The 18,798-nt window shown below is 40.1% G+C and overlaps 1 long non-coding RNA gene across 1 annotated transcript; it reads left to right on the forward strand.

The window, feature by feature from the left end:
- The first annotated feature begins 76 nt into the window (after positions 1 to 76).
- On the forward strand, positions 77 to 17,827 carry LOC147368631 (uncharacterized). Its single transcript, XR_015166722.1, has 2 exons — positions 77 to 338; positions 16,353 to 17,827. It is a non-coding gene; the product is annotated as an uncharacterized LOC147368631 (long non-coding RNA).
- Positions 17,828 to 18,798: the final 971 nt, after the last annotated feature.

Genomic DNA, 18,798 nt, shown 5'->3' on the forward strand with positions numbered 1-18,798 from the left:
CCACCTCCGTCATGTCCAGGATATGAATCATCCCCTTGTCCACTGCGTTCATCCTGTATTTGCTACCTGCCCATTTGTCGCTTAGTTGCCATCTTGGTTGTCAGATCACTGTGGTGATATCCCTGTGCTTGTGTTCAAGTAATCCTTTTTCTTTATTTCTTTTTTTAAACAAACTTTAGAAGACTCTGATATGATGCCTTAAATTTTTTTTTTTAATATTTATTTATTTGGCTACACTGGGTCTTGGTTGCTGCATGTGAGATCTAGTTCTCGGAACAGAGATTGAACCTGGCCCCCCTGCAGTGGGAGTGTGGAGTCTTAGCCACTGGACCATCAGGGTAAGTCCCTTCATTTTTCTTAATGATGGCCCCAAAATGCAAGAATAGTGATGCAAGAATTAAGGTATGCCAAACAGAAACCGTAAAGTCCTTTTTAAATGAAAAGATGAAAATTCCAACTTAAGAAAAGCTATATACTGATGTTGCTAAGACCTATAGGAGAAATTAATCTTCTGTTATTAAATTGTGAAAGAAAAAGAAATTGATCTTATTATGCTTTCTCACCTTGAACTGCAAAGTTATGCACACTTAACACTTACATGTGTTAAGTGCATATGTATTATACTTGTTCTATTCTTAGTTATTGATATCAGTCTCTTGGCTATTGTTAGTTAGTTGCTAAGTCATGTTCAACTCTTTTGTGACCCTACAGAGCTTGCCAGGCTCCTCTGTCCATGGGATTTTCCAGGCAATAATACTGGGGTGGACTGCCATTTCATTCTCCATATCAATCTATTCAATCAGTTCAGTTCAGTTCAGTTGCTCAATCATGTCTGACTCTTTGTGACCCTATGAATCGAAGCACCCCAGGCCTCCCTGTCCATCACCAACTCCCGGAGTTCACTCAGACTCACATCCATCGAGTCAGTGATGCCATCCAGCCATCTCATCCTCTGTTGTCCCCTTCTCCTCCTGCCCCCAATCCCTCTCAGCATCAGTCTTTTCCAATGAGTCAACTCTTTGCATGAAGTGGCCAAAGTACTGGAGTTTCAGCTTCAGCATCATTCCTTCCAAAGAAATCCCAGGGCTGATCTCCTTCAGAATGGACTGGTTGGATCTCCTTGCAGTCCAAGGGACTCTCAAGAGTCTTCTCCAACACCACAGTTCAAAAGCATCAATTCTTCGGCGCTCAGCTTTCTTCACATTCCAACTCTCACATCCATACATGACCACAGGAAAAACCGTAGCCTTGACTAGACAGACTTTTGTTGGCAAAGTAATGTCTGCTTTTCAATATGCTATCTAGGTTGGTCATAACTTTTCTTCTAAGGAGTAAGCGTTTTTTAATTTCATGGCTGCAGTCACCATCTGCAGTGATTTTGGAGCCCAGAAAAATAAAGTCTGACACTGTTTCCACTGTTTCCCCATCTATTTGCCATGAAGTGATGGGACCAGATGCCATGATCTTCGTTTTCTGAATGTTGAGCTTTAAGCCAACTTTTTCCACTCTCCTCTTTCACTTTCATCAAGAGGCTTTTTAGTTCCTCTTCACTTTCTGCCATAAGGGTGATGTCATCTGCATATCTGAGGTTATTGATATTTCTCCCGGCAGTCTTGTTTCCAGCTTGTGCTTCTTCCAGTCCAGCATTTCTCATGCTGTACTCTGTATATAAGTTAAATAAGCAGGGTGACAATATACAGCCTTGATGTACTCCTTTTCCTATTTGGAACCAGTCTGTTGTTCCATGTCCAGTTCTAACTGTTGCTTCCTGACCTGCATATAGGTTTCTCAAGAGGCAGGTCAGGTGGTCTGGTATTGCCATCTCTTTCAGAATTTTCCACAGTTTATTGTGATCCACACAGTCAAAGGCTTTGGCATAGTCAGTAAAGCAGAAATATATGTTTTTCTGGAACTCTCTTGCTTTTTTGATGATCCAGCAGATGTTGGAAATTTGATCTCTGGTTCCTCTGCCTTTTCTAAAACCAGCTTGAACATCTGGAAGTTCACAGTTCACATATTGCTGAAGCCTGGCTTGGAGAATTTTGAGCGTTACTTTGCTAGCGGGTGAGATGAGTGCAATTGTGCAGTAGTTTGAGCATTCTTTGGCATTGCCTTTCTTTGGGATTGGAATGAAAATGGACCTTTTCCAGTCCTGTGGCCACTGCTGAGTTTTCCAAATTTGCTGGCATATTGAGTGCAGCACTTTCACAGCATCATCTTTCAGGATTTGAAATAGCTCAACTGGAATCCCATCACCTCCACTAGCTCTATTCATAGTGATGCTTTCTAAGGCCCACTTGACTTCACATTCCAGGATGTCTGGCTCTAGGTGAGTGATCACACCATCATGATTATCTGGGTTGTGAAGATCTTTTTTGTACAGTTCTTCTATGTCTTCCTGCCACCTCTTCTTAATATCTTCTGCTTCTGTTAGGTCCATACCATTTCTGTCCTTTATCGAGCCCATCTTTGCATGAAATGTTCCTTTGGAATCTCTGATTTTCTTGAAGAGATCTCTAGTCTTTCCCATTCTGTTGTTTTCCTCTATTTCTTTGCATTGATCGCTGAGGAAGGCTTTCTTATCTCTTCTTGCTATTCTTTGGAACTCTGCATTCAGATGCTTATATCTTTCCTTTTCTCCTTTGCTTTTCATTTCTCTTCTTTTCACAGCTATTTGTAAGGCCTCCTCAGACAGCCGTTTTGCTTTTTTGCTTTTAATCAATCTCTTACTGTGCACCAAATTCTGAATGTATCATGGGTATGTATGGGAAAGATTGAGGGCAGGAGGAGAAGGGGACGACAGAGGATGAGATGGTTGGATGGCATCATCGACTCGATGGACATGGGTTTGGTTGGGCTCTGGGGTTGGTGATGGACAGGGAGGCCTGGCGTGCTGTGTTTCATGGGGTCACAAAGAGTCGGATACGACTGAGCGACTGAACTGAACTGTACTGATGTGTGTATAGGATTCAGTACTATTTGTGGTTTCAGGCATCCACTGGTCATCTTGGAATGTATTCCATGCAGATAAGGGGGACTACTGTATTCCTTTTCCACATTCCACATCTTGGAACAATGGTGATTGGCAAGGAATACTTGTTCTCGAAGAAGTGAAGAAATGTTATTCTTACCTATTGAGACCAGGTTCCCCAGAATTATTTGCATCACATCTCTGTAAAGTTTCTTCTGCAAAGAATTCAGTAAAGCCCACTCCTCTAGAGTGAAGTTCACAGCCACATCCTCAAAAGTCACTGTCCTAAAACATCACAAATATGTTTCCAGTAAGATGTGTGAGTCTGACAGAACTCTGGGATTTATGCTCAATTTATAGGAAGATTATATATGATTCTATCACCTTCAAACACTTATTTTATGTCTTGGTCATCAGAACTTACTTTCTGTCCATACTTACTTCATCATGAATTTAACAGCATAACAAACATGCAAACTATTTATGCATTTTTACTGTGACCACTTGAAATGTTACTGCTCTCTAATGTCAAGGTCTAGAGCGCCTTGGAGAAATGAGAAAAATGCTACCCAAATGGATCAAATATCATTTTAAACATGTCTATCTCTTTTGGAAAAAAACTCATTTCCTTTGTTATCACACAGCATTTAACTCAGCCCTCCGTGATATATGGGGGCTTCCCAGGTGGCACAGTGGTAAGGAATCCAACTGCCAATGAAGGAGACACAAGAGACATAGGTTCAATGCTTGGGGTGGGAAGATCCCTTGGAGGAGGAAATGGCAACCCACTCCAGTATTCTTTTTATTTTTTAAATTTTAATTGGGGGCTAATTACTTTATAATATTGTGGTGGTTTTTGCCATACATTCACATGAATCAGCCATGGGTGTACATGTGTTCCCCACCCTGAACTTCCCTCCCACCTCCCTCCCCATCCCATCCCATCCCATCCCTCAGGGTCATCCCAGTGCACCAGCCCTGAGCACCTTGTCTCATGCATCAAACTTGGACTGGTGATCTATTTCACATATGATAATATACATGTTTCAATGCTATTCTCTCAAATCATCCCACCCTCTCCTTCTCCCACAGAGTCCAAAAGTCTGTTCTTTACATCTGTGTCTCTTATGCTGTCTTGCGTATAGGGTCATCATTACCATCTTTCTAAATTCCATATACATGCATTAATATGCTGTATTGCTGTTTTTCTTTCTGACTTGCTTCACTCTGTAAAAAAGGCTCCAGTTTCATCCACTTCATTAGAAGTGATTCAAATGCATTATTTTTCATAGCTGAGTAATACTCCATTGTGTATATGTACCACAGCTTTCCTATCCATTCCTCTGCCGATGGACATCTAGGTTGCTTCCATGTCCTGGCTATTGTAAACAATACTGCAATGAACATTAGGGTACACGTATCTCTTTCAATTCTGGTTTCCTCAGTGTGTTTGCCCAGCAGTGGGGTTGCTGTGTCATATGGCAGTTCTATTTCCAGTTTTTTAAGGAATCTTCACACTGTTCTCCATAGTGGCTATACTGGTTTACATTCCCACAAACAGTGTAAGAGGGTTCCCTTTTCTTTGCACCCTCTCCAGCATTTATCGTTTGTAGACATTTTGATAGCAACCATTCTGACCAGCATGAGATGGTACCTCATTGTGGTTTTAATTTGCATTTCTCTGATAATGAGTGATGTTGAGCATCTTTTCATGTGTTTGTTAGCCCTCTGTATGTCTTCTTTGGAGAAATGTCTGTTTAGTTCTTTGGCCCATTTTTTGATTGGGTCGCTTATTTTTCTGGAATTGAGCTGCAGGAGTTGCTTGTATATTTTTGAGATTGATTCTTTGTCAGTTGCTTCACTTGCTATTATTTTCTCCCACTCTGACAGCTGTCTTTTCACCTTGCTTATAGTTTCCTTTGCTGTGCAAAACTTTCAAGTTTAATTAGATCCCAGGGGCTGGTAGCGCGGAGGGGCGGTGCCACCTCGCTGAGTGGTCCCAAGCGGCCTCGCGCTCCGCCGGGCGCTGTTAAAAAAAAAAAAAAAAAAAAAAAATTAGATCCCATTTGTTTATTTTTGCTTTCATTTCCATTGCTCTGGGAAGTGGGTCATAGACAATCCTGCTATATTTACATCAGAGAGTGTTTTGCCTATGTTTTTCTCTAGGAGTTTTATACTTTCTGGCCTTACATTTAGATCTTTAATCCATTTTGCCACCCCAGTATTCTTGCATGAGAAATCCCATGGACGGAGGTGACTTATGGGTTACAATCCATGAGGTCACAAAGAGCTGGACATGATTAAGTGCACATGCAAAGCAAAAAGCCATGATGTATGAGGTCAAATCTGCAGTAGTTTTTAATGAATAAAACAGTGAAGAAATGGGAACTTTCCCTTCTCTTTCCATCACCAAACATGAGAGTCCAGGAGGCCTGTGGAAATACAACTTGTAATGAGGACCATTTAGCCATGAAAGGTTGTTATTGAACCACACAAAGACGCCGGGATCCTTGGCCTCTGGAGGAGAAGAATTCAATCCAGGGCCAGAGACAAGGCTTGATCGCTCAGAGCTTTTGTGCAATAAAGTTTTATTAAAGTATAAAGAAGATAGAGAAAGCTTCTGACAGACATCAGAAGAGGGTAGAAAGAGTCCCCGCTTGCTAGTGTTAGCAATGGAGTTATATACTCTCCAATGAATCAAAAGAATGTCTGGAGGTTGTAAAGACCTCACCAGATCTACTCCCATAATTTACATTTTAAGGTAACAGGATTAGCCAGAAGGTTTAATACAGAGACTGTCCTCAGGCAGGATACATTATTATTATATAATCCTTGTAAAGACCAGACCTACTCCCATAATTTACATTTTAAGATAACAGGATTAGCCAGAAGGTTTAATCCAAAGACTGTCCCCAGGCAGGATACATTATTGTTATATAATCCTAAGGAATGTAGAGGGAAAAAAAGTTTGTCCTTTCTTCCTCCTTGAGAATTCCAGACCCCTCTTCTCCTTGGGGACCCCTAGACTTCTTATCAACCTGCCTAGGAAATGACTCTCTCAGTCATATTGGCCTGAATTAGCCAGGTGCACCTGGCCAGATTAAAATATTCTCATACTTGCAGTTTGTGTAACATTTATTGCAGACTGTTTCTCCATTCTTTCTCTCTCCCATTCGTGGAGCTAAGAAGTTATTTAGAACTTAGGGTTCAGAAAACTTGCCATGATATTACATGCTAAAAAGACATTAACAACTTAGACCTCCACAAATTCTATATACAATGAGCCTCAGGACTGCTTCTCACCAGTTTTTAGCACACAGAATGAAATGATAAAGTACTGAAAGATCTCTTTTCAGTCAAAGCCCTTGCTAACCTTGAGGAACATGTTAAGAGCTCCATATTGCACAGGAGTTCACTCAAGTCCACAGAGGTCTGCTGGTGAATCTGTCCATGATTATATAATAACACAGAGGATTCACAGGGCTTTCCTTCAAAGAATGCAAAAGAAAAAAGAAAACCCCAAGTTCACAGACATGGAGAACAGATTGGTAGTTGCCAGAGGGGGTAAGTGAAGAGAGGGTTGTCAAGGGGTGGGTGAAATAGGTGAAGGCAGATCAAAAGTTATAAACTTTCAGTTATAAAATAAGTCAGGGGATATAATATGTAGCAGTGTGACTATAGTTAATAATATTTTATTGCATATTGGAAAGTTGCTAAAAGAGGAAATTTAAAATTTTTCATCATAAGAAAAACTGTAACCATGTGTGATAATATTAGTCTAGTTAATTAACTAGACTTATTGTAATACTTCATAATCTATACAAATATCATATCATGTTGTATATTTAAAAATGTTATATGTCAGTTATATCACAATAACACTAAAATAAAATGGACCCCCCCCCCCCGCAAACTAGGGAAGACATAAAAATTGCAGGAATATAGACTATCAAAAAAATCAAAAGCTGGTGATTTGAAATAATCAGTAAAATTGATAAAGGTCTAGGCAGGCTAAATGAGAAGAGAGGGAAGACAGATATTATTAAAATCAGGGATGAAAGGAATGTAAGACAAGAACATTTGATAAAACCTAACATCCACTTATGATAATGCACTAGGAATAGAGGGGAGTTCTGCCTCTTAAGATAGAACATTTGCATGAAACCTGTAGGCAACATCACACTTACTGGTGAGAAACAAGAGGCTTTTTTTGTTGTTGTTAAGATACTAAGACACTAGGTAAAGTGTCCTCTCACCACTCTTGTTCCACACTATACTGGAAGGCCCAGGTCATGCAATAAGACATGGAAATAAAATGTATACAGATTAGGAAGGGAGAAATGAAACTGACTCTGTTGTGTATGCCATGATTTTCTATGTAAAATATCTGAAAGGATCCATAACACCAGAAATCACTCCCGCAATTAATAAGAGAGTATGGAAAGACTGAGGATACAGAAGTCAACTGTTTTCTTATAGATCCAGAGAAATACAGTTATCTGACCTTTGACAGGAGAAGGCAATGGCACCCCACTCCAGTACTCTTGCCTGGAAAATCCCATGGATGGAGGAGCCTGGTAGGCTGCAGTCCAAGGGGTTGCTAGACAAGACTGAGCGACTTCACTTTCACTTTTCACTTTCACGCATTGGAGAAGGAAATGGCAACCCACTCCAGTGTTCTTGCCTGGAGAATCCCAGGGACGGGGGAGCCTGGTGGGCTGCCGTCTATGGGGTCGCACAGAGTCAGACATGACTGGAGCAACTTAGCAGCAGCAGCAGACCTTTGATAAAGGACTAAAAGGCAATTCAATGGAGAAAAGAAAGACTTTTCAACAAATAGTGCCATAAATAGTAGATATTCACATGCAAAAACAAGTAAGTGAATCTACGCACAGAACTTACAGAAAACTTAAAGTAGACCATAGTTCTAAATGTAAAATGCAAAAGTAAAAAAATTCTAAAAGATAACAGGAAAAAAATCCAGGGGATCTTGTGTTAATTGATGAATTTTAAGATACAACACCAAAAGCAAGATCCAAGAAAGAAAAAAATAAGCTTCATTTCATTAATATCCCTTGTTCTATAAAAGACAATGGTAAGAGAATATAAAGACAGTCACAGATTGCGAAAAAAATCTTTGCAGAACATTTTTTTTTTTTGCTCAGTTATGTCCGACTTTTGTAACCCCATGGACTGTAGCCCCCCAGGCTCCTCTGTGAATGGAATTTTCCATGCAAGAATACTATAGTGGGTTGCCATTTCCTACTGCATATCTGACAAGGGACTGGTATCCAAAATGTCCAAAGAACTTTTAAAATACAACAGTAAGATGATAAACAATCCAGTTAAAAATGGCAAAATTGAAAATAAAGCAAGAATCCTTGGGGGAAAAAATAAAGTCCCAAACATGGCTAAAAAAATGGGCCAAAGATTTGAACACACATCACCAAAAAAGATATACAGATGTTAAATAAGGACACGAATAGACACTCAACATCAAATGTCATTAGGAGATTGCAAATAAAACAAATATCAAATGTCATTTACAAAGCAGAATAGAGACACAGATGTAGAGAGAAAACGTATGGATACCAAGCAGGCTGGCAGGATGGGATGGGCTGGGATTGACATATACACTATTGATATGATGTATAAAATAGATAACTGATGAGAACCTACTGTACAGCACAGGGAACTCTACTCAGTGCTCTGTGGTGACCTAAATGGGAAGAGAATCTGAAAAAGAGGGAATATATGCATACATGCATAACTGACTCACTTTGCTATACAGCAGAAACTAAGAACATTGTAAAGCAACTACACTCCAATACAAATTAATAAAAAATAAAAATAGATATCACTGGACATTTGCTTGTTGTTGTTTACTTGCTAAAGTTGTGTCTGACCCTTTGCAACTCCATGGACTGTAGCCTGCCAGGCTCCTCTGTCCATGGGATTTCCCAGGCAAGAATAATAGAGTGGGTTGCCATTTCCTTCTCCAGGGATCTTCCTGACCCAGGGATTGAACCTGTGTCTTTGTATCTCCTTCATCAGCAGGAGGATTCTTTACCACTCTGCCATCTGGGAAGCCCTGCCCCAGGTTGAGATATAATCCCTAAGGTGGATCAGTCCCTGGTGAAGGAGGATAGGGACACCTGAGCCATCACTGGAGTGAACTCTCCTCACCTCCTCACAAATAAGGAGACTCTCAAGGAAGATTCAGTTTAACATCAAACTCAAAATAACTCCCCAATTCATAGGCTCTTTGTCCAGGAGACAGAACTCCTGACCACAGACTTTTTCAATACACAAAATACACTCTGAGTGCACTTACATCATAGACGCAGAACTCAAACATAACATGTAAAGACATCTATGCCAAAGAAAACCCCACTGTCTGCTCTGCTTCAAAGAGCGGGGAGCTTTAGTTTGGAGTCACTGTCCTCAGGCTCTGCTCTACAGCCACAATACTTTGAATTACCATTGAATTGACAAAATGATGCTAAGTCGCTTCAGTCATGTCCAACTCTGTGTGACCCCATAGACAGCAGCCCACCAGGCTCTGCCGTCCCTGGGATTCTCCAGGCAAGAATACTGGAGTGGGTTGCCATTTCCTTCTCCAAACTTCACAAGAAATCCAGCAAAAGCACTCAACCCAGTGTTTATGCATAAGGAAGGTAGAAAATTGTGACACAATTTTATTTGTTAAACAGGCAAACTCCAAAATATCTATTCCTATCAGAAAATGAAGAGGTCACTTATTTCCAAAAAAAGAAACCAAACTGTAAATGATCACGGGGATCGCTTTTAGATACTGCAAGTCTAAGTCCTGATATGCCATTTGAAATCACCCAAAAGGCCTCAGACTGTAAGGACATCCACTCAGAGTTTAAAAAATATTAAACAAAAATTTGACATGTAGAATGTAATAATGAGATTCTTTTTTCTGAGATTCACCTTTTTTGCCTCTTTGGAAAAGCTTTACACTGTCTCCCCAGGTCTATTGAGTAAATAAAATTCAGATTTATTGAAAAACTGAGTCTCAAATAAGTGAATACCTCTTTTCAAAGTGAGAAACTCAGGAACAGAGGCAGTGCTGAAAAGGCAGATCATCTAGGAAAGTTATTCAAAAGGATCCTTGAGCCAAAAGTCCTCATGTCTGTGAGCAAGACAGATTTTGAGAGGAGAGGCACAAAGATTTCAATTTCAAATATTTCATAGCGTATTCCAGGTGGTTTTTTTTTTTCTTTTCCTCTCAAGTAAACAGCCATAAAAACAAATCTTTGAAAAGAGCCATCCATGGCTCTGTGGATAAATAATAAATAATTAAAATACCACATCATTTTGAAATGTACCAAGAAGAAAAATACGTTAAAATGATACTATGAACTGCAGAGGGGAAGATGGCATTTGGGAATGTGAGGAAAGATCTGGAAATTCAGGGATTTATTGCCAGTGCTAGGAAAGGCTGGAGAAGGCAATGGCACCCCACTCCAGTACTTTTGCCTGGAAAATCCCACGGACGGAGGAGCCTGGTGGGCTACGGTCCAAGGGGTCGCTAAGAGTCGGTCATGACTGAGCGACTTCACTTTCACTTTTCACTTTCATGCATTGGAGAAGGAAATGGCAACCCACTTCAGTATTCTTGCCTGGAGAATCCCAGGGACGACCGAGCCTGGTGGGCTGCCGTCTATGGGGTCGCACAGAGTCAGACAAGACTGAAGTGACTTAGCGTTAGCAACCTCTACTCTAGATTTTTAATCTTTGCTTTTTGATATTTGTTGTCAATTTTGTACCTTTAAGAATCTAACCTTCAGTACCCATTTTTACTTAGGGGTGTGATTACTGCCTTGATTGCTATTTCACCTTTTGACTCTCCCTTTTCTCCCCCAGGTCACCTCTGTCTCCTCCCTCCCCCTTCTCTTCTCTACTTAACTTTGTGAATCTCTCTGGGTGTGCCGGGCTGTGGAGAACACTTCAGATCAGATCAGTCGCTCAGTCGTGTCTGACTCTTTGCGACCCCATGAATCGCAGCACTCCAGGCCTCCCTGTCCATCACCAACTCCCGGAGTCCACTCAGACTCACATCCATCGAGTCAGTGGTGCCATCCAGCCATCTCATCCTCTGTTGTCCCCTTCTCCTCCTGCCCCCAACCCCTCCCAGCATCAGAGTCTTTTCCAGAGTCAACTCTTCGCATGAGGTGGCCAAAATACTGGAGTTTCAGCTTTAGCATCATTCCTTCCAAAGAAATCCCAGGGCTGATCTCCTTCAGAATGGACTGGTTGGATCTCCTTGCAGTCCAAGGGACTCTCAAGAATCTTCTCCAACACCACAGTTCAAAAGCATCAATTCTTCAGCACTCAGCCTTCTTCACAGTCCAACTCTCACATCCATACATGACCACAGGAAAAACTATAGCCTTGACTAGATGAACCTTTGTTGGCAAAGTAATGTCTCTGCTTTTGAACATGCTATCTAGGTTGGTCATAACTTTCCTTCCAAGGAGTAAGGGTCTTTTAATTTCATGGCTGCAGTCACCATCTGCAGTGATTTTGGAGCCCAGAAAAATAAAGTCTGACACTGTTTCCACTGTTTCCCCATCTATTTCCCATGAAGTGGTGGGACCGGATGCCATGATCTTCGTTTTCTGAATGTTGAGCTTTAAGCCAACTTTTTCACTCTCCACTTTCACTTTCATCAAGAGGCTTTTGAGTTCCTCTTCACTTTCTGCCATAAGGGTGGTGTCATCTGCATATCTGAGGTTATTGATATTTCTCCTGGCAATCTTGATTCCAGTTTGTGTTTCTTCCAGTCCAGAGTTTCTCATGATGTACTCTGCATGTAAGTTAAATAAACAGGGTGACAATATACAGCCTTGACGAACTCCTTTTCCTATTTGGAACCAGTCTGTTACTTAGGGAACTTCTTATTGGCTAGATTGGTCTCTCCCCTTTTGACTGCCCCTCTTCTCCTCCTGGTCACCTCTATCTCCTTCCTCCCTCTTCTCTTCTCTATATAACTCTGTGAACCTCTCTGGGTGTTCCAGACTGTGGAGAGCACATAGGGAATTGATTACTAGCCACGCTGGTCTCTCCCCTTTTGATTTCCCCCTTTCTCCTCTTGGTCACCTCTATCACCCTCCTCCCTCTTCTGTTCTCCATGTAACTCTGTGAACCTCTCTGGGTGTCCCTCACTGTGGAGAATCTTTTCACCATTAACCTAGATGTTTTATCATCGGTGCTGTATGGATGGAGAAGCCTTGAGGCTACTGTAAGAATAAGACTGAAAGCCAGAGGCAGGAGACTTAAATCCAAAACTTGAGAATACCAGAAAACTCCTGACTCCAGGGAACATTAATCAACAAGAGCTCATCCAAAGCCTCCATACCTACACTGAAACCAAACCCCACCCAAGAGCTAACAAGCTGCAGAGCAAGACATACCAAGCTAATTCTCCAGCAACACAGGAACATAGCCCTGAGCATTAAAATACAGGCTGCCCAAAGTCACACCAAACCCACAGACACCTCAAAACTCACTACTGGACACTTCATTGCACTCCAGAGAGAAGAGATCCAGCTCCACCCACCGGAACACTGATGCAAACTTCCCTAACCAGGAAACCTTGACAAGCCACTAGTCCAACCCCACCCACAGAGAGCAACCTCCACAATAAAGAGGAACCACAGACTTCCAGCATACAGAAAGGCCACCCCAAACAGAGCAATCTAAACAAGATGAAAAGGCAGAGAAATATTCAGCAGGTAAAGGAACATGATAAATGCCCACCAAACCAAACAAAAGAGGAGGAGATAGGGAGTCTACCTGAAAAAGAATTCAGAATAATGATAGTAAAGATGATCCAAAATCAGAAAACAAAATGGAGTTACAGATAAATAGATTAGAGACAAGGATTGAGAAGATGCAAGAAATGTTAAACAAGGACCTAGAAGAATTTTAAAAGGGTCAATCGATAATGAATAATGCAATAACTGAGATCAAACAGTAGAATAACTAAGGCAGAAGATAGATTCAGTGAGGTGGAAGACAGAATGGTGGAAATAAATGAAGCAAAGAGCAAAAAAGAAAAAGAAGTAAAAGAAATGAGGACAACCTCAGAGACCTCTGGGACAATGTCAAACGCCCCAACATTTGAATCATAGGAGTCCCAGAAGAAGAAGACAAAAAGAAAGGCCATGAGAAAATACTTGAGGAGATAATAGTTGAAAACTTCCCTAAAATGGGGAAGGAAATAGCCACTCAAGTCCAAGAAATCTAGAGAGTCCAAAACAGGATAAACCCAAGGTGAAACACTCGAAGACATATTAATCAAATTAACGAAGATCAAACACAAAAGAGCAAATATTAAAAGCAGCAAGGGAAAGGCAACAAATAACACACAAGGGGATCCCCATAAGGATAACAGCTGATCTTTCAGTACAAACTCTTCAGGCCAGAAGGGAATGGCAGGACATACTTAAAGTGATGAAAGAGAAAAACCTACAACCCAGATTATTATACCCCAGCAAGGATCTCATTCAAATATGAAAGAGAAATCAAAAGCTTTACAGACAAGCAAAAGCTGAGAGAATTCAGCACCACCAAACCAGCTCTTCAACAAATGCTATAGGATCTTCTCTAGACAGGAAACACAGAAAAGGTGTATAAACTCGAACCCAAAACAACAAAGTAAATGGCAATGGGATCATGCTTATCAACAATTACCTTAAATGTAAATGGACTGAATGCTCCCAACCAAAAGACAAAGATTGGCTGAATGGATACAAAAACAAGACCCCTATATATGCTATCTACAAAAGACCCACTGCAAACCAAGGGACACATACAGACTGAGAGTGAAGGGCTGGAAAATGATATTTCACCCAAATGGAGACCAAAAGAAAGCAGGAGTATCTATACTCATATCAGAAAAAATAGACTTTGAAATAAAGACTGTGAAAAGAGACAAAGAAGGACGCTACATAATAATCAAAGGATCAATTCAAGAAGAAGATATAACAATTACAAATATATATGCACCCAACATAGGGGCACCACAAAATGTAAGCCAAATGCTAACAAGTATAGACAGGGAAATTAACCCAGTAACATGATAACAGTGGGAGACTTTAATATCCCACTCACACCTATGGATAGATCAACTAAACAGAAAATTAGCAAGGAAACACAAACTTTAAATGATACAATAGACCAATTAGACCTAATTGATATCTATAGGACATTTGACCCCAAAACAATGAATTTCACCTTTTTCTCAAGTGCACATGGAACCTTCTCTAGGAAAGATCACATCCTGGGTCATAAATCTAGTCTTGGTAAATTCACAAAAATTGAAATCATTTCAAGCACCTTTTCTAATCACAATGTGGTAAGATTAGATGTCAACTACAGGAAAAAAAACTATTAAAAATGCAAACATATGGAGGCTAAACAACACACTTCTGAATAGCCAACAAATCACAGAAGAAATTTAAAAAAAAAGAAATAAAAACATGCATAGAAACGAATGAAAATGAAAACACGACAACCCAAAACCTATGGGATTCAATAAAAGCAGTGCTAAAGGGGAAGGTTCATAGCAATACATGTTTACCTCAAGAAACAAGAGAAAAATCAAATAAATAACCTAACTTTACACCTAAAGCAACTAGCAAAAGAAGAAATGAAGAACCCCAGGGTTAGTAGAAGGACAGAAATCATAAAAAATTAGGGCAGAAATAAATGAAAAAGAAACAAAGGAGAGTATAGCAAAACCCAAGAAAACTAAAAGCTGTTTTTTTGAGAAGATAAATAAAATACACAAACCAGAAAATAGAAAAGGGAACCCTCTTACACTGTTGGTGGGAATGCAAACTAGTACAGCCATTATGGAGAACAGTGTGGAGATTCCTTAAAAAACTGGAAATAGAACTGCCATATGACACAGCAAACCCACTGCTGGGCAAACACACCGAGGAAACCAGAATTGAAAGAGATATATGTACCCTAATGTTCATTGCAGCATTGTTTACAATAGCCAGGACACGGTAGCAACTTAGATGTCCATCGGCAGAGGAATGGATAGGAAAGCTGTGGTACATATACACAATGGAATATTACTCAGCTATGAAAAAGAATGCATTTGAATCAGTTCTAATGAGGTGGATGAAACTGGAGCCTTTTATACAGAGTGAAGCAAGTCAGAAAGAAAAACATCAATACAGCATATTAATGCATATATATGGAATTCAGAAAGATGGTAATGATGACCCTATATGTGGGACAGAAGAGACATAGATGTAAAGAACAGACTTTTGGACTCTGTGGGAGAAGGCGAGGGTGGGATGATGAGAGAATAGCATTGAAACATGTATATTATCATATGTGAAATAGATGACCAGTCCAGCTTCAATGCATCAGACAGGGTGCTTAGGGCTGGTGCACTGAGATGACCCTGAGGGATGTGATGGGGAGGGAGGTGGGAGGGGGATTCAAGATGGGGGATATATGTACACCCATGGGTGATTCATGTCAGTGTATGACAAAAACCACTACAATATTGTAAAGTAATTAGCCTCCAATTAAAATAAGTAAATTAATTTTAAAAATGAAGATAGTATAATATATTTTGAATGCCTCTATGCATAGACAGTAAGGAATGAATGAAAGTGAAGTTGCTCAGTTGTGTCCAACTCTTTGCGACCCCGTGGACTGTAGCCTACCAGGCTCCTCTGTCCATGGGATTCTCCAGGCAAGAATGCTCAAGTGGGTTGCCATTTCCTTCTCCAAGAAATGAGTAGATTTGTGCAATTGTCAGATAATAGTTAAATTTTAAAACTGCAGTGAAGACATTGTATTGTCTTCTGGTGAACGGCTACAATACCACATATGAGTGTTTCTTGCCCTAAACCCCAAAGAAAACATGTACCTCTAAGCCCAACTATGACTCTTTTGGAATGTTAGATGCAGAGGGTGAAGGTAAATGATCCCTTGCAGTGTCAATGATCAAAACCTCAATTATAGTGAAGTTTGAAAGATAACCTGATTCGTTTAACCAATAATTCATGCAATAACTTAGCCACTATAGCTTAAGATTCCAAATCCTTTCTCCCTGTTATCTAGTCATGAGATCTAGACACAATTATCTAGCTGAAATACAAACCTGGGTTAGGGATTTACTTCCCAGTGACTAAGACTCTGTTTACAATGCAAGGGGCCTGGGTTCCATCCCCAGTCAGGGAACCAGATCACACGTGTCACAATTGAAGAGCCCACATGACACAACTAAGACCTGGAGCAGCCAAATAAATATTTTAAAAACCTGAGTCAACCTTAATTTTTCATATGTATCTGGAAATTTATTATAGGAATTGTTTTATAGGTTTGAGATGGAGAAGTCCCATGAATGATCATCTCCAAGCTGAAGAAGCAGAAAAGCTGGTGGCATAATTGAGTCCAAGTGTGAAAGCCTGGGAACCAGGAGCTCTGATGTCCAAGGGCAGGAAAAGATGGGCGTTGCAGCTCAGGAAGAGGGGGTATGAATCACCCTTCCTTCATCTTTTTGTTCCATTTCTTTTGGTCCTCAGGAGATTAGATAACACCCACACTGATGAGGTTGGGTGTCTTTTACTCAGTATTTTACTCAGCCTTAGAATCAAATGCTAATCTCTTCCAGAAATACTCTCAAGAACACACCCAGGAATAAAGCTTAACCAGCTATACTGGTATCTGTTAGCCCGATCAAGTGGATACACAAAAAGTGACCACCAAACATAGCTCTATCCAGCCAACACAAATACAAAATGACAATATGACCTATGTAATTTTAAATTTTGTAGAAAGCATTCTAAAGAAAGTAAATTGAAAGAGAACACTGGTTTTGATAATATTTGTCCTTAAAGAAACAAAAAGAAATATTTCAAAATGTCATCCACATCAGAAAACATTATATCCTTTTCTTCATTCTGAGCCTTGAAAATTGGTGTCTTATGATTACAAGCCTTGTTAAGTCAAAAGTTAAATTTGAAATCTGATCCATTATTCTTGACCTACATTGAGATTTCACAAGACTGACAGTTCTAAGAGAAGACTCACACCAAGTATTAACTTATCCTTTCTTATGGCATGTCTGTTCTACAGTTTGACCCATTTTCCAGTGTTTTTTCAGTATTTTGCTTCATCATACAGAATTATTATATTTACAGTATTCAGTTTTATGTACTTGACTAAGATGTGTAATGCAAATTTCTTCCTCTGCTCAAGTTTTCAGATGAATTTTGATGACTACAGATGCCTAAAATATTTTAATATGATCTAAGTTACAAATTTCCCTTATCTACTTGAGATTTATTGTACTAAATGGAATCCATTTTCTCATCATTGAGCAACTATTTTCTTTCAAAGCTTAAAGTTGCATATTGTTTATGTTAGAGCTGAAATGAAGAACTTAAGTAGCTAAGAATATATTGATCCCAGCACAGACCAGATTACTAAACAGCAAGACAATTCAAGAGCAAATATCCCAATAGAATCCAAGGGGAATTATCTTGGAAAACTCAGAACACAGTTAGAAGAGAAGTGAGATGTGATGAAAAGGAGAGTAGAGAGAAAGTGGGGAGAAATTGAAATTAGAAGTGAAAATACACAAGCATGGTTTAAAAATACATCACCCAATGGTTGCAATAACTTAATATCCTGAGTCAAATATTGTATATACACAGGATAAAATAATGAGCTAAAATATGGTCTAGAAGCCAAAGTTAATGTAATGCACTTTTAGAGAATACAGAGACCAAACAAGCAAGAAAAAGGCTAACTGGTGATGTCTAAGGAAAAATAAAATAAGATGGATAACAAGAGAGTACTATTTTTATACTTTTTTGCCGGGGTGGGGGGTGGGATAGGGCCAAGAGGCATGCAGGATCTTGGTTTCCCAACCAGGACTTGAACCCGTGCCCCCTGAGTTGGGAGTTCAGAGTCTTAACCAATGGATCACCAGGGAAATCCCTTGAGCACCATTTTTAATAAGCTGCTGCTGCTGCTAAGTCACTTCAGTCGTGTCTGACTCTGTGTGACGCCACAGATGGCAGCCCACCAGGCTCCCCCGTCCCTGGGATTCTCCAGGCAAGAACACTGGAGTGGGTTGCCATTTCCTTCTCCAATGCATGAAACTGAAAAATGAAAGTGAAGTTGCTCAGTCATGTCCGACTCTTTTCGACCCCATGGACTGCAGCCTACCAGGCTCCTCTGTCCATAGGATTTTCCAGGCAAGAGTACTGGAGTGGGGTGCCATCGCCTTCTCCATTTTAATAAGCTAAGAAGAATCAAATCCAACTAGAGTTTTATACCCAGAATCAACATTGCCCCAAGTAAAGATGTCTGCCAAAACTTAAGTGAAACACTTCGTTATGAACTACATTGAATTAGACAAAATACTAGAGTGAGTTGTTAAGTCCAAAGTAAAATAATTCTATATTAAAAACCAGGAATGCAAAAAGCATGAATATGAAAAGAAAGGATAATTTCAAAATAATTATGAATAAATTTTCTTCATAAAGCACTTCTAGGTTTATCTCAGATCAGATCAGTCACTCAGTCGTGTCTGACTCTTTGCGACCCCATGAATCCCAGCATGTCAGGCCTCCCTGTCCATCACCAACTCCCGGAGTTCACTGAGACTCACGTCCATCAAGTCAGCGATGCCATCCAGCCATCTCATCCTCTGTCGTCCCCTTCTCTTTCTGCCCCCAGGTTTATCTCAGGGACATTAAAATATCTGTAGCATTAAAACAATGACAACAGTAATAGAAGAGTCAAGGAAGTTAAAA

This window comes from Bos grunniens, chromosome 7 (assembly GCF_055505025.1).
Source record: "Bos grunniens cultivar Pamir isolate PY7600 chromosome 7, Bosgru_T2T1.0, whole genome shotgun sequence".
Lineage (NCBI taxonomy): Eukaryota > Metazoa > Chordata > Mammalia > Artiodactyla > Bovidae > Bos > Bos grunniens.